At 45.6% G+C, this 13,940-nt stretch overlaps 1 long non-coding RNA gene across 1 annotated transcript; it reads left to right on the forward strand.

Annotated features, from left to right (window-relative positions):
• The first annotated feature begins 695 nt into the window (after window positions 1–695).
• Window positions 696–7,473, forward strand: LOC142929702 (uncharacterized). The gene is made up of 2 exons (XR_012945859.1): window positions 696–1,354; window positions 6,878–7,473. It is a non-coding gene; the product is annotated as an uncharacterized LOC142929702 (long non-coding RNA).
• Window positions 7,474–13,940: the final 6,467 nt, after the last annotated feature.

Consider the following 13,940-nt stretch of genomic DNA (forward strand, 5'->3'; position numbering starts at 1 on the left):
TTCTGCCATTACTAGTACGGTACATTTCATGAAAGCGTGTTTAAAAAAAGTTTTTTTTATATTACTTATTTTAATACACACAATGTACAGGAAGGACAAGCTCAAAGGGCTCGCATAATGAACATGCGTAATGTACGTTGACTCAGTCATCCCCCCCCCCACCACTTTGCGCAAGAGCGCAGAAGCGTGCTCACCACATCTACGCCTCTATATAAGAAACGAAACAAGTGGACTTCTCCACAAATCTGGCTGTCGCCTGATGAAGCTAGTTGTAATTACTGGCGAAACGTCGTACTCAGATTGTATATGTTGTGGCTTGGCTCGCCAACACACACCGGTGTGCTGTACTAGTGACGAATTGGCACGTTCTGTTTACGTGACAACCCTTACTAGTTGACTGTGTCGGGTGGTGGCGGGTTTTAACGACACATATATTTACGTGATCTAACCCCCCAATAAAACCTCTATTACGGGCAACAAATACAACCCAATGCAGGACCCTCCTGAAAAAAATATATAGTCTCGAGACTTAGAAGAGACCCACAGACTCACACCGACACTCACAGACTCATACAGACACCCACAGACTCATACAGACACTCACAGACTCACACGAAGACCCACAGACTCACACGAAGACCCACAGACTCATACAGACACTCACAGACTCATACAGACACTCACAGACTCACACGAAGACCCACAGACTCACACGAAGACCCACAGACTCATACAGACACTCACAGACTCATAAAGACACTCACAGACTCATAAAGACATTCACAGACTCATACAGACACAGACTCACATCGACACTCACAGACTCACGCCGAGACTCACAGACTCATACAGACACTCACAGACTCATACCGACACTCACAGACTCACACCGACACTCAGATTCACATCGACACTCAGACTCGCACGAAGACCCACAGACTCACGATGCGTCCCACTGACATGTGTGTGATGCTGTTAATTTCTATTTGTGGACTGGCCGCGGCCAATCCGATTGAAGGCGGTGCACATCTCATGCACGACGCCGTCTATACATGGAGCGAGTCATGTTTTAATTTTAAATGCAATTGCCTTGCGCTCGCGATCGATTGCGCGCCCAATTATTTCTTACATTTCCTGACCAATCGCTAAATCAATTCCTATTGTACGTCACGGTACACAAAAGCGCGCCGATACGCAAAGACATCCCTTGGTAAGCTCGCAAGCTGTCAGGGCGTGGCCATGATCGAGCACAGTTTCAGTACGGGACGGCGTCCGATGGCTGTAGCTGTAGAAATTAGAACAACCGAATGACCACATCACCCGGGACGCTGTTGATCTCATGAAACCTCGGAAGGTAAGTTGCGTTAATTCAAGAAAGACTTTGGTCCCCGCCATAGGAAGGTGGCAATTTCCATCCATTAACTGTTAACTATTTACTTTTTTTTCACCAGGTAAAGGCCACTGAGCTATATAGCGCAAGCGACCTGGCCATAAATGATAGCTCAACGAAGTGGCTTATCACGTGGAAATGTATAGCAGCCAAATACAGAACTCTAAACGCATGTTCCCATCGTTGGCTCAGGAGTGATAACGGAGATTAACAATGCCCGGCACTCGTTATGGCACAGGAAAGACTTTAACTCACCGACTAATTACATCCATAATGAAAGTGTTTTTGGGTTAGTCGCGTAAACATGGATGTCTCGTTATCCCATGGTGGTGGGTTAACGACATATTTATACTTACGTGATCTGACCCCTCCAAAAGAACAATTTTGAATGATATTGTTCACGAAAGCCTCCGTGTTAAACCAGGAAGCGAGCAGGCTTCCTTGAGAGCTGGGTGAGCACGCACAGTGGTGGTGCTCCACTCACTCCCCACGTCTGGCTTTGTGAAGAAACAACAGGGTTATCGCAGAGTTTGAGAGTTATTAAAGAAATATATTGAGAGTTATTGTTTAAATATGTGCAGTTTTTGTTTTGTTAATTTGGTCAGGGCCCGTTTATGACACCCAAAAGCTTCCACGGTGATCTTACCATTATCCGTCCTAATTATGGGAGGAGGGGTGGTGGCCTGGATTGAGCACAAACTCTCCAGGGCATTACAACGACACACGTAACTCAGACAACACAGCATGTATCGTGTACCTACGTAGAATGGGAGTGGAGACATAGAATCCGGGGTGTTGTTATTGTTTCTTAAAGCAATCGGTTTTAGTCGCCAACGTGTTTGCTGCCAAGCGTGGAGTCGTTGACCCACGACGAGTAGAGGAGCAGCCGATTAAACCCGGGTGCATGTGCAAAATGAAACGTTATTTTTTATTTTTCGTGTGCACGGTTCATCCCAGGTAAATCCGCCCATGAGCAACCCCGAGAACGAAACGGAGGGCGCCGGTCAGGTTTTTATTTTTGAACGTTTCAATAAATTATTTTTGTGACGTCGAAGTCAAAGCTCAAGTCTAAATAAAGATTCCGATTTTTAAAATATCCCCTTTTCCTGCCCTGAGCCAGTGGTGGAAATTCTACATTTCTATGGCAGCTTGCCAGGCACTCAGGTCGGCTATGGTAGACTTGCCAAACAGCGGTCCTCATATAATCTAATCCGCAAGAACGCCATCACTTTGTCACTCTATTGGCATAGTGACAATAGACGCGAGCTCGCATCAGCGTGTTAATGTTTTGAAGGTGTACTTGTGAACATTCGGGCGCAAGGGAATTCATAGCAATAAGCGTGACTCGCTGTATAATGTTAATGCACAATTTTAATACCAATCCTGTCATTTCACATCGAGATATTCATTACTAAAGAAAGATTTCACTCTCAGAAATTGCACCGGAATGAAATGACGCAATTGATCCGTTGACTGATCCGCCGAAATGGCATTACGAGGAACAATTAAATATTTTACGGCTTCCAATGCGCGGTAACGGCTTGCCTGGATCACACCGCGCGTGGAGGGTGCCCCCCCCCTCCGCTAAATGCTAAAGCAATGTCAATTTGGGACATATGGATTGTTCCTGCAGGGGTGGAGAGAGGTGAACGGGGAGGTGGGGCGGGGGGTGAGAGATTTATGGCTGAGTCAGACTTTCTTTTCTCTCCGCTGGAGGTCTCACAGCGAGCCCTGCCCACCGCCGGTGTCACAACAGTACATTGATCGAGCGCCAGGCGACTGGGACTGGGCCGCACCTGTCCCCCTGACCTCTCAATGACGACCCAAGTCGCGTTCCCTTGTAAGCGCCGCGATACGAACCCCGGCGACCCGAGTTCGATTCCGGCATTATCTGAACCGGTCCTGGGCCTCCCCTAGGTCGACTCAGCCTCTAATGAGTACCCGGTGCGGTGTGTGAACACCGCCACTGGGGAGACAAAGGCGGCCGGGCGCGGTGCTGGTCACCCACCTCCTCGTGTGCCATACCGGCCTTCATAGGCACTCGTGAACAGCACTTGCCCCAACAGTCTGTAAAAGATATCCAGAAAGGGTAACACCTATTCTTATAGTCTGTTAAAGGCTATCCGGGAGATCTTTGTCTACTTTGTTATGTTGAACTTCTTTCGCACCGTACGTAACCAACTGTGTCGGGCAAGCGCTTTGAGGGCATCTTCTGAGGCCACTTTCCATCGGTCCAGGTCGAGCCTCCTCGAGGCGGGGGTGGGGGGGTGGAGGGTGGGGGGTGGGGTGGGGGTGGGTGGGTGACCCAACTCATTGTTCACGCGCCAACCCTCACCAATTGACTGTGTCGGGTGGTGGTGGGTTAATGTCACATCTCTATTTACGCGATCTAACCCAAAATAGCTGTAATATGCAGGTCAAACAGTGTATTATGGAGGTCACACAGTGTATTATGGAGGTCACACAGTGTATTATGGAGGTCACACAGTGTATTATGGAGGTCACACAGTGTATTATGGAGGTCACACAGTGTATTATGGAGGTCACACAGTGTATTATGGAGGTCACACAGTGTATTATGCAGGTCACACAGTGTATTATGCAGGTCACACAGTGTATTATGGAGGTCACACAGTGTATTATGCAGGTCACACAGTGTATTATGCAGGTCACACAGTGTATTATGCAGGTCACACAGTGTATTATGCAGGTCACACAGTGTATTATGCAGGTCACACAGTGTATTATGCAGGTCACACAGTGTATTATGGGGGTCACACAGTGTATTATGCAGGTCACACAGTGTATTATGGAGGTCACACAGTATATAATGGAGGTCACACAGTGTATTATGGAGGTCACACAGTGTGTTATGGAGGTCACACAGTGTATTATGCAGGTCACACAGTGTATTATGGAGGTCACACAGTGTATTATGCAGGTCACACAGTGTACTATGGAGGTCACACAGTGTATTATGGAGGTCACACAGTGTATAATGGAGGTCACACAGTGTATTATGCAGGTCACACAGTGTATTATGGAGGTCACACAGTGTATTATGCAGGTCACACAGTGTACTATGGAGGTCACACAGTGTATTATGCAGGTCACACAGTGTATAATGGAGGTCACACAGTGTATAATGGAGGTCACATAGTGTATTATGGAGGTCACACAGTGTATTATGGAGGTCACACAGTGTACTATGGAGGTCACACAGTGTTCTCCAGGACTGCCATTAGCATGAAACGGTGACCCAGGTAAACAAATGATTTTTCAGCCTTTGAAACCCATCCTGTGGTAAAAGCCCTGTCACTTGTCGTTATCACGTGATAACTGTCACCCGACGTATGCTCGCGGTTACGTCGAGTGAGACTACATACATTGAGTGAGACTACATACCTTGAGTGAGACTACATACGTTGAGTGAGACTACATACATTGAGTGAGACTACATACATTGAGTGAGACTACATACCTTGAGTGAGACTACATACGTCGCGTGAGACTACATACCTTGAGTGAGACTACATACCTTGAGTGAGACTACATACGTTGAGTGAGACTACATACATTGAGTGAGACTACATACATTGAGTGAGACTACATACCTTGAGTGAGACTACATACATTGAGTGAGACTACATACATTGAGTGGGACTACATACCTTGAGTGAGACTACATACGTCGAGTGAGACTACATACATTGAGTGAGACTACATACCTTGAGTGAGACTACATACATTGAGTGAGACTACATACCTTGAGTGAGACTACATACCTTGAGTGAGACTACATACATTGAGTGAGACTACATACATTGAGTGAGACTACATACATTGAGTGAGACTACATACATTGAGTGAGACTACATACATTGAGTGAGACTACATACCTTGAGTGAGACTACATACCTTGAGTGAGACTACATACCTTGAGTGAGACTACATACCTTGAGTGAGACTACATACCTTGAGTGAGACTACATAGGTCGAGTGAGACTACATACGTTGAGTGAGACTACATACCTTGAGTGAGACTACATACGTTGAGTGAGACTACATAGGTCGAGTGAGACTACATACATTGAGTGAGACTACATAGGTCGAGTGAGACTACATACATTGAGTGAGACTACATAGGTCGAGTGAGACTACATACGTTGAGTGAGACTACATACGTTGAGTGAGACTACATACCTTGAGTGAGACTACATAGGTCGAGTGAGACTACATACCTTGAGTGAGACTACATACATTGAGTGAGACTACATACGTCGAGTGAGACTACATACATTGAGTGAGACTACATACCTTGAGTGAGACTACATACATTGAGTGAGACTACATACATTGAGTGAGACTACATACCTTGAGTGAGACTACATACGTCGAGTGAGACTACATACATTGAGTGAGACTACATACATTGAGTGAGACTACATACATTGAGTGAGACTACATACCTTGAGTGAGACTACATACCTTGAGTGAGACTACATACATTGAGTGAGACTACATAGGTCGAGTGAGACTACATACCTTGAGTGAGACTACATAGGTCGAGTGAGACTACATACATTGAGTGAGACTTCATAGGTCGAGTGAGACTACATACATTGAGTGAGACTACATAGGTCGAGTGAGACTACATACGTTGAGTGAGACTACATACGTTGAGTGAGACTACATGCGTTGAGTGAGACTACATACCTTGAGTGAGACTACATACCTTGAGTGAGACTACATAGGTCGAGTGAGACTACATACCTTGAGTGAGACTACATAGGTCGAGTGAGACTACATACATTGAGTGAGTCTACATACGTCGAGTGAGACTACATACATTGAGTGAGACTACATAGGTCGAGTGAGACTACATACATTGAGTGAGTCTACATACGTCGAGTGAGACTACATACGTTGAGTGAGGCTGCATCGCGCGCTGCATTCACGAATCTTGGTCACCCCTCACGGCTTCGACTGCGCGCCCTGAAGGCTGGGCGGACTTTCACCTCGATGCACACTTTGTATGTATGTCGAACTATGTATGTATGTCGAACTATGTATGTATGTCGAACTATGTATGTATGTTGAACTATGTATGAAGGTTTGTTGAACTATGTATGTATGTATGTTGCGGTATAATACACTGCAACTCTGAGTTGCACGGTTGGCTACGTATGGTGGCAAAGAAGCTCAACATAAATACATGCAGTGTGGATCGAGGCCTTCCAAAGTGGCACAGTTTAAATGCCCTTCAAAATGGTTTGCCACGTGGAATTCAAACCAAACCCTCTGCATATGAGAGTTACGCTCATTGGCACGTTAGTCAAACTCATGTTTTCATTCTAATCGGCAGATTTTATCCAAATTAATTGCGGATGGCTTATTTGGTGTGGTTATTGGTGATCTGGCTGCAATAATAATAATATGGTCCACTTGTAACGCACCACCACACGGTCTTCGCTCGCTCTCGAACAGGGAGAACGACTCAGGAGTGCGAGCAGGAACCACAGACAAGCCTGAAGGCAGCCACGCGGTCAACAATCACCAAAGCTCTGCGGCCCTCTACATATCAAGTATTTTTGGCCAATTAATGAGTGTTTACATGTGGGAGGAAACCGAATCACGCGGAGACAACACACTCGTGCGAAGGCAAAACACTTTATCCCATACAGATGGAACAGGTGGAGTCTCGCATGTTCACAGTACTGCCGTCTCCTGGCGGCCAAGGGGACAGGACCTCCTCGACGCCCACAGGAAGGGAGTTTCACGGCATTCGTGCGGTGACCCACCAACCCTCGCTGCTGCCTCCACCGTGCTGGATTACAGGCCGCCTCACGGGCAGCCACCACGAGACGAGGATTCAAGCCCCGGGATTCTGAGCGGTGACGGCTCAGCGCTGTGACCCCTTGAGCCTCCCGGACCTCCTTGGCCTTCCTCTCGATGAGTTTGTTGCTGTTGTTGTGAAACTAGCCTCCCAATACAATCACAACCCAATGAATACAGTCACATTCGTTGAACATCGACCACGTATAAATAAAGCACGTTTTAGTCTCGAGCCTATGGCTTTCCCAGATTGGACTCTGCTTGGATAACATTGGTTTGGATAGCCCATAGCCTGATAGACTAGTGAGTGTTGAGATACAGAACAGAGGTCAATTTAGTTATGAACCACCCATCTTGCTCCACATATTTGTCCATTTCCAATATCATCCCATAATTGGCTAACATCATAGATGGTGGCCAGAACTCCCTTTCTAACCCAGGATCTCAGCCACCACAATGAGACCACTCACACGCAAGCGACAGACGCGATTAAACAATACCGATATAACAGTGTATCAATTGAAATAATGGCAGTGACACGAGGAGGTCGGCCTTACTCACTCGGGAGCATCATTTTGGCTCTCCTCAATTCCTTGGCCTCAACTAAGTCTTGAGCCTGATTTGTATGAGACTCCTACCAATGGGATGCTTGGAAAATGTCGAAATAAATTGCCGCGCAGGATGGGGGTTTAACGCTCGACTGTCCACAATCACGTGGCAAACAACCCACTTTCTGTACTGTCCTTGATTAGCTGCCTCGGAGGCCCAGCCAGTTAGGAGTCTCATATGATTGATCCACCAGCCCCCACCTCCAGAGTGCTGGATTACAAAGCCACTAAATGGTAATTACGTTGGAAACTATTTTGTTTCAGTGGAATTTTATCTGCTTTAAATTGCTTGCACACACTAAGCCATTACCAGGTAATTGCGAATTAACAGCGAAACAAAGTAAAAAAAACACAACTGTTACACTGTACAGTGGTTAGAGAAACAAGTTTTGGGTTCCCTGATATGTCTGAATAAAATAATGTGAGGTTAAGTTTTTGTTTACCTTTACCAGGTGAGAAGTCAAGAGATTTTTATTTTTGCTTGTTATTTTACCAGGCAAGGCCCACTGAGCTATGCAGTTTTTTTCAGAAACGACCTGGCCACAAATGATAGCTAAACGAAGTGGCTTATCACGAGAAAATGTTTCGCAGCCAAATACTCTTAAGCGCGTGTTTCTAAATGTGGAGGGAAAACCCGGAGGACCTGGAGAAAAATCCACGAGGAGAGAGAGAGAAGCATACTCCAAATATACAGCAGGCGTCAGGGTCACGATCGGACCCTGGACCTCCTGCCTACCAAGTGAGGGAGATGACACATCCTAGCCACTGTAGCACCCTTCCAGTTTGCATGTCAAGAGCTTGCATGTTGCCCGCACCTTTATATTTTATTACGTGGCTGCTGCACCTGTAACCATGTAAACATATACATGGTTAAAACATGCCTTTACACATCCCATCAGCCACCATGCCTTCTGGGATTCCTTTATTTGAGCAGCATTAGTTCAACACAAGCAGAAGTCTGGACCGGTTTAGACATTCATTGAGTCAGGCTTGCGTGGACCAATTCTGGTGAACTGCCAGAGACGTTTAAAGGCAAGGCCCCTCTCTGTAGTCCTTTCCCTGCAGCTCCGATGAGCACGGTTGGCTACGTACGGTGCAAGATAAGTTGAGCATAGGTACAACATACATACAACATACATACATCTTATGTGTCAGCGAGCCCTGGGTCACCAACAATGACTAAACACTGCGAGGAAAATAAAATATCATAGCCGGGGGGGGGGGGGGGTGGGGGCCTAAACAAACCGGCACGAATTCACGCGAATATATTTAAATAAAATAAAACTGGCAAGAACATAACTTGACTCGGTCAAATTGCCTTTGACACATCCACAGTGCGACGACGTCAGCGAAAACATGACGCAGAGTGAAGGCGATTGTCTTGTTGTTGCATCGCTATCGGCTTTAGCATTACACCCCCCTGGGGCAAAGTACCCGGTTCACTTTGTGACTCGCTTAGTACTCGTAGGGGTTTGGCAGTCGGGCTTGCTTGAATCCAGTGCTGGTAAACTGCAACTCGACGTCAAACTCGAGTCCATGTCGTCGTATCCAGAGGGGCCTCACCTTGCGTGCACCGAATCAATGCCGCTGAAATGATTCACTTCCAGAAGGCCGTTGCAGCTGATAGGTTGTGTAAAAGATATACATCAGTTTAACACGTAGGCTTTCGCGACCAGTATTATTCATAATAAAGGCTTTTGGGTGAGATCGCGTAAGTATATATGAGTCGCAACCCTCCACCACCCGACACGGCCAATCAGTAAAAAAAATTGTCACGGTAACAAAACGCCAATTAATTACTTCTTCAGCCCACCGGTGAGTTTGAAGAGTGAATCCACAACATTTAGAGTTTGAGTACGACGTTTCGCTGGTAATTACATCCAGCATCTTCGGGCGATTTGCCCGAATCGTAAAGCCATCCACCTGCGTCCAGTCCTAAATCGTGCAGGACGACGTCATCGTTGTTGAACCCATAGCGACACACTTAGTGCAGCCTGGAAGCGTATTATTAAGTAATACACAATACACCTTACATTTCCTTATAGAGGAATCACATACTAATTAACTGATTACTAATCTATTATATAATTTCAATACCCCCCACCTCCGCCTCTGATCGCGAAACCTGGTGATACTATAACACAACAATCGGCTGATAATGTATTTAATCTAACTAAAACTAAGCAAATTAATAAATTATCCAGACTTCATAACAAACAATTACCAAATAATAACAAACAATTTAAAAACAAAACTGTAATGAACTTAACAAACACGGATTTAACCAGTGACATGATTTCCTCACTTCTCAAGGCCTTAACTTTGCCGTTGCCCCACACACAATTCCAGTTGATGAGATGATTGCCGAGGTGGAATCAGCAGTAAGACTACTTCCACATAACGAGGCAGAGATGACTAAACACGAGGTTGCCAAAATAATTGAGAATAGCAAAGTACCAAAAGTAAATATTAGCTTTGGCGAAGCAAAAGCCTTGAGAGAGCTTCGATTAAATAAATAAATTAAATTTCTGGCAGCTGATAAATGCCACACTACTGTAGTGATGTCACGAACAGATTATGATAAGTAAATTAAAGATTTACTGGAGGAAGATCCCCATATTAAAATCAAACGAGATACAACCAATACTTTAGAACGCAAGACTTCTGCAATCATTACAAATTAATGAATCCACAAGACTGAGCAAAACGAAATTAAGCCACGGGCCTCAAAACCACCAAGATTGTATGGGCTACCAAAGATTCATGAAATCGGAATCCCATTACGGCACATAGTAAGTACAATAGGCTCTGCCACATAAATTAGCAAAATATGTAACTAAAAAATACAGTCCTACATAGGTAGGACATATTCATTAATACAAATTTCAGAACATCTTGTGAATGTGATTAAATAGATTAAACTTAACCCTAATGATATTCTAGTGAGTTTTGATGTAATTTCTCTGTTCACTAAAGTTCCAGTTAACGAGTCACTTAAATGTTTTGATACACTGGTAAAGAAGACAGGTTTACCAGAAGATATTTCAAAACTAGCTGACCATTGTCTAAATAACACTTATTTCTTATGGAGAGGTAACTTATTTAAACAAAAGGAAGGAGCAGCAATGGGCTCTTCTTTATCTGATGCTATTGCAAATCTGTACATGGGAAACTTTGAAACACGAGCACTTGCCTCAAGTACATTAAAACCATCTTTTTGGTTTAGATATGTCGATGACACTTTGGTTGTCTGGCCACATGGTAAAGACACACTTCATGAATGTTTAAATAATTTCAATGCACAAAACCCGGCCATCCAGTTCACCATGGAAATGGAGGTGAACAACACACTCCCCTTCCTGGATATTTTGCTTGGACGCGGCCTAAATGGTAAGAGAACACCACACAGCGTCTACCGCAAGGGAAGGCACACGGGTGCCTATCTGAATGCAGAACCGCATCATCACCCAGCACCGAAATCCTCTCTCATCAAGACGCTCATACAAAAAACAGTGTCAGATGGTGAAAGTCTAGTGAGAGAGATTAAACATGTTAAAGAAGCACCACGACAGAATGGCGACAATAATGCTCAAATTAACAGAGCATTGAATGCCAAACCGAGAACGAACAACAAAACTGCTGAAAGTAATCAGATTATCAAAGCAATTAAAATGCCATATATCTCAGGAGTAACTGACAAATTAGCCCGTGTTTTACAAAAGCAAAACATCAAAGTAAGATTTGGTACGGTAACATTAGCGCAAGACTAAAAGAACACCAAAGGAACATTAAATTCTCCCAAACACAGCTGTCAGCATTGGCAGAGCATGCTTGCCAACAAGGACTTCAATTGATTTTGATAACGTTGAAGTGTTATGCAAAACTAATTATTACTGGCCAAGACTAATTAGAGAATCAATCGAAATTGAGAAAAATAAAAATAATAATTTCCACCGCTGTGATAGCTACAGACTCAGCGCAGCCTGGAAGCGTATTATTAAGTAATACACAACACATTGCAATTCCTTACAGGTGAGTCACATGCTAAGTGGCTGATTAATGATCTATTACATAATGACAATACCCCCCCACCACCTCCGCCTCTGATCTCGATTTATGACAACGATGACGTCGTCCTGCACTATTTAAGACCGGACGCAGGTGGATGGCTTCACGATTCTGGCAAATCGCCCGAAGATGCTGGATGTGATTACCAGCGAAATGTTGTACTACTCAAATTCTAAATGTTGTGGATTCACTCTTCAAACACACCGGTGGACTGAAGAAGTAATTAATTGGCGTTTTGTTAACGTGACACATTTTTTACTGATTGGCCGTGTCGGGTGGTGGAGGGTTGCGACGCATTTATACTTACGCGATCTAAACCATAAGCCTTTATTATTACTATATTTATGTTTTAATGTAAATAAACAGATATATGAAGGAAACATTGTCTGCTTATCATCGCTACGTGCGTATGTGTTGTTGTAGCCGCGTCATGGTTAATGAGATCACGTGGAGGAAACTACAAACGGGATGAGTCCGTGCTGCGAAGCAAGACTCGAGTGTGTGGGCGACGCGGAGCGCGCGCTCCGTGGTGCCGATTGATGATGCGAGATTCCGTGCGCTTCGAGACTCGGGAGGAACATCGGAGGGCAGATAATTACTCTGCCCGCATCACATCACACCACTCGCAGAACACCACACCACTCACAACACATCGTCATCACTCACTCTGCCTGAATCACACCACTCACAACACATCATCACTCATTGCCCGCATCACACCACTCGCAGCACATCATCACTCACTCACTCTGCCCGCATCACACCACTCACAATACATCATCATCACTCACTCTGCTCGCATCACATCACACCACTCACAACACATCGTCATCACTCACTCTGCCCGCATCACACCACTCACAACACATCGTCATCACTCTGCCCACATCACACCACACCACTCACAGCACACAGCATAACGCACCACCGCATCACCATATTTCCACTTACGGAACATCATGACAAATTATACATCACCACTCATCACACCACACCACCACTCATTGGTAACCACTCACCACACATAATCACTCACAGCACCACAACCATCATTGCATCACCACATCACCACATCACCAATCACACCATTCACCAAATAACTGACACTGCGCTGCATCATCCGTTTACCACAACACATCACCACTTACCTTACGACATCACCAATCATCACATCACTTAATAACAGACTCCCACACCACATCACCGCACACCGCATCCCCATATCACCACAAGAAACAGACAAAGACCCCCGTGTAGCCCTTACAGGCTGCTGGGGCGAGTACTGTTAGCAAGCACCTATGAAGGCCGGAATAGTACAAGCCCGGCTGCTTTTGCCTCCCCAGTGGCGATGTTGACACATTGCACCAACTACTAATTTGAGGCTGAGTCGACCTATGGGAGGCCCGGGACCGATTCAGACAATCGTCACCGATGTTGGTTGTGAGCGGGATCGAACTCGGGTCGCGGGTTCGTAGCGCAGCGCGCTCAACGCTACACTACCGCTCCCCACTCACCATGCCAGACCACCACGTCACCACTCACGCGGCACAACATCGCTAGATGGGATGGTGGATGGGATGATGGAAGGGACGGTGAGTGGGATGAAGGATGGGATGATGGGTGGGATGATGGACGGTATGATGGATGGTTTGATAGGTAGGATGATGGACGGGATGATGGGTGGTATGATGGACGGGATGATGGATGGGATGATGGATGGGATGATGGAAGGGACGGTGAGTGGGATGAAGGATGGGATGATGGGTGGGATGATGGACGGTATGATAGACGGGATAATGGATGGAATGATGGGTGGGATGATGGGTGGGATGATGGACGGGATGATGCATGCGGCTCCGGAGCCACAAGTGGCGACTCTTTACGGACTGCTTCGTGACGTTGTTTAGCAAGGACCGCCGCCGTCTCGCGTTCACCATTGCGGCTCTTGAAATGTTGAGAGGTTATTTCTTACCGAATTCGAACAAAAATGTCTCTTGTTGTTATTTCGGTTGTTGACCCCTGGTGTAGAGCAGCAGCTT

The sequence above is a fragment of the Petromyzon marinus genome, chromosome 33 (assembly GCF_048934315.1).
Source record: "Petromyzon marinus isolate PM22_M1 ecotype Great Lakes invasive population chromosome 33, UKy_Petmar_22M1.pri1.0, whole genome shotgun sequence".
NCBI classification, from domain to species: domain Eukaryota; kingdom Metazoa; phylum Chordata; class Hyperoartia; order Petromyzontiformes; family Petromyzontidae; genus Petromyzon; species Petromyzon marinus.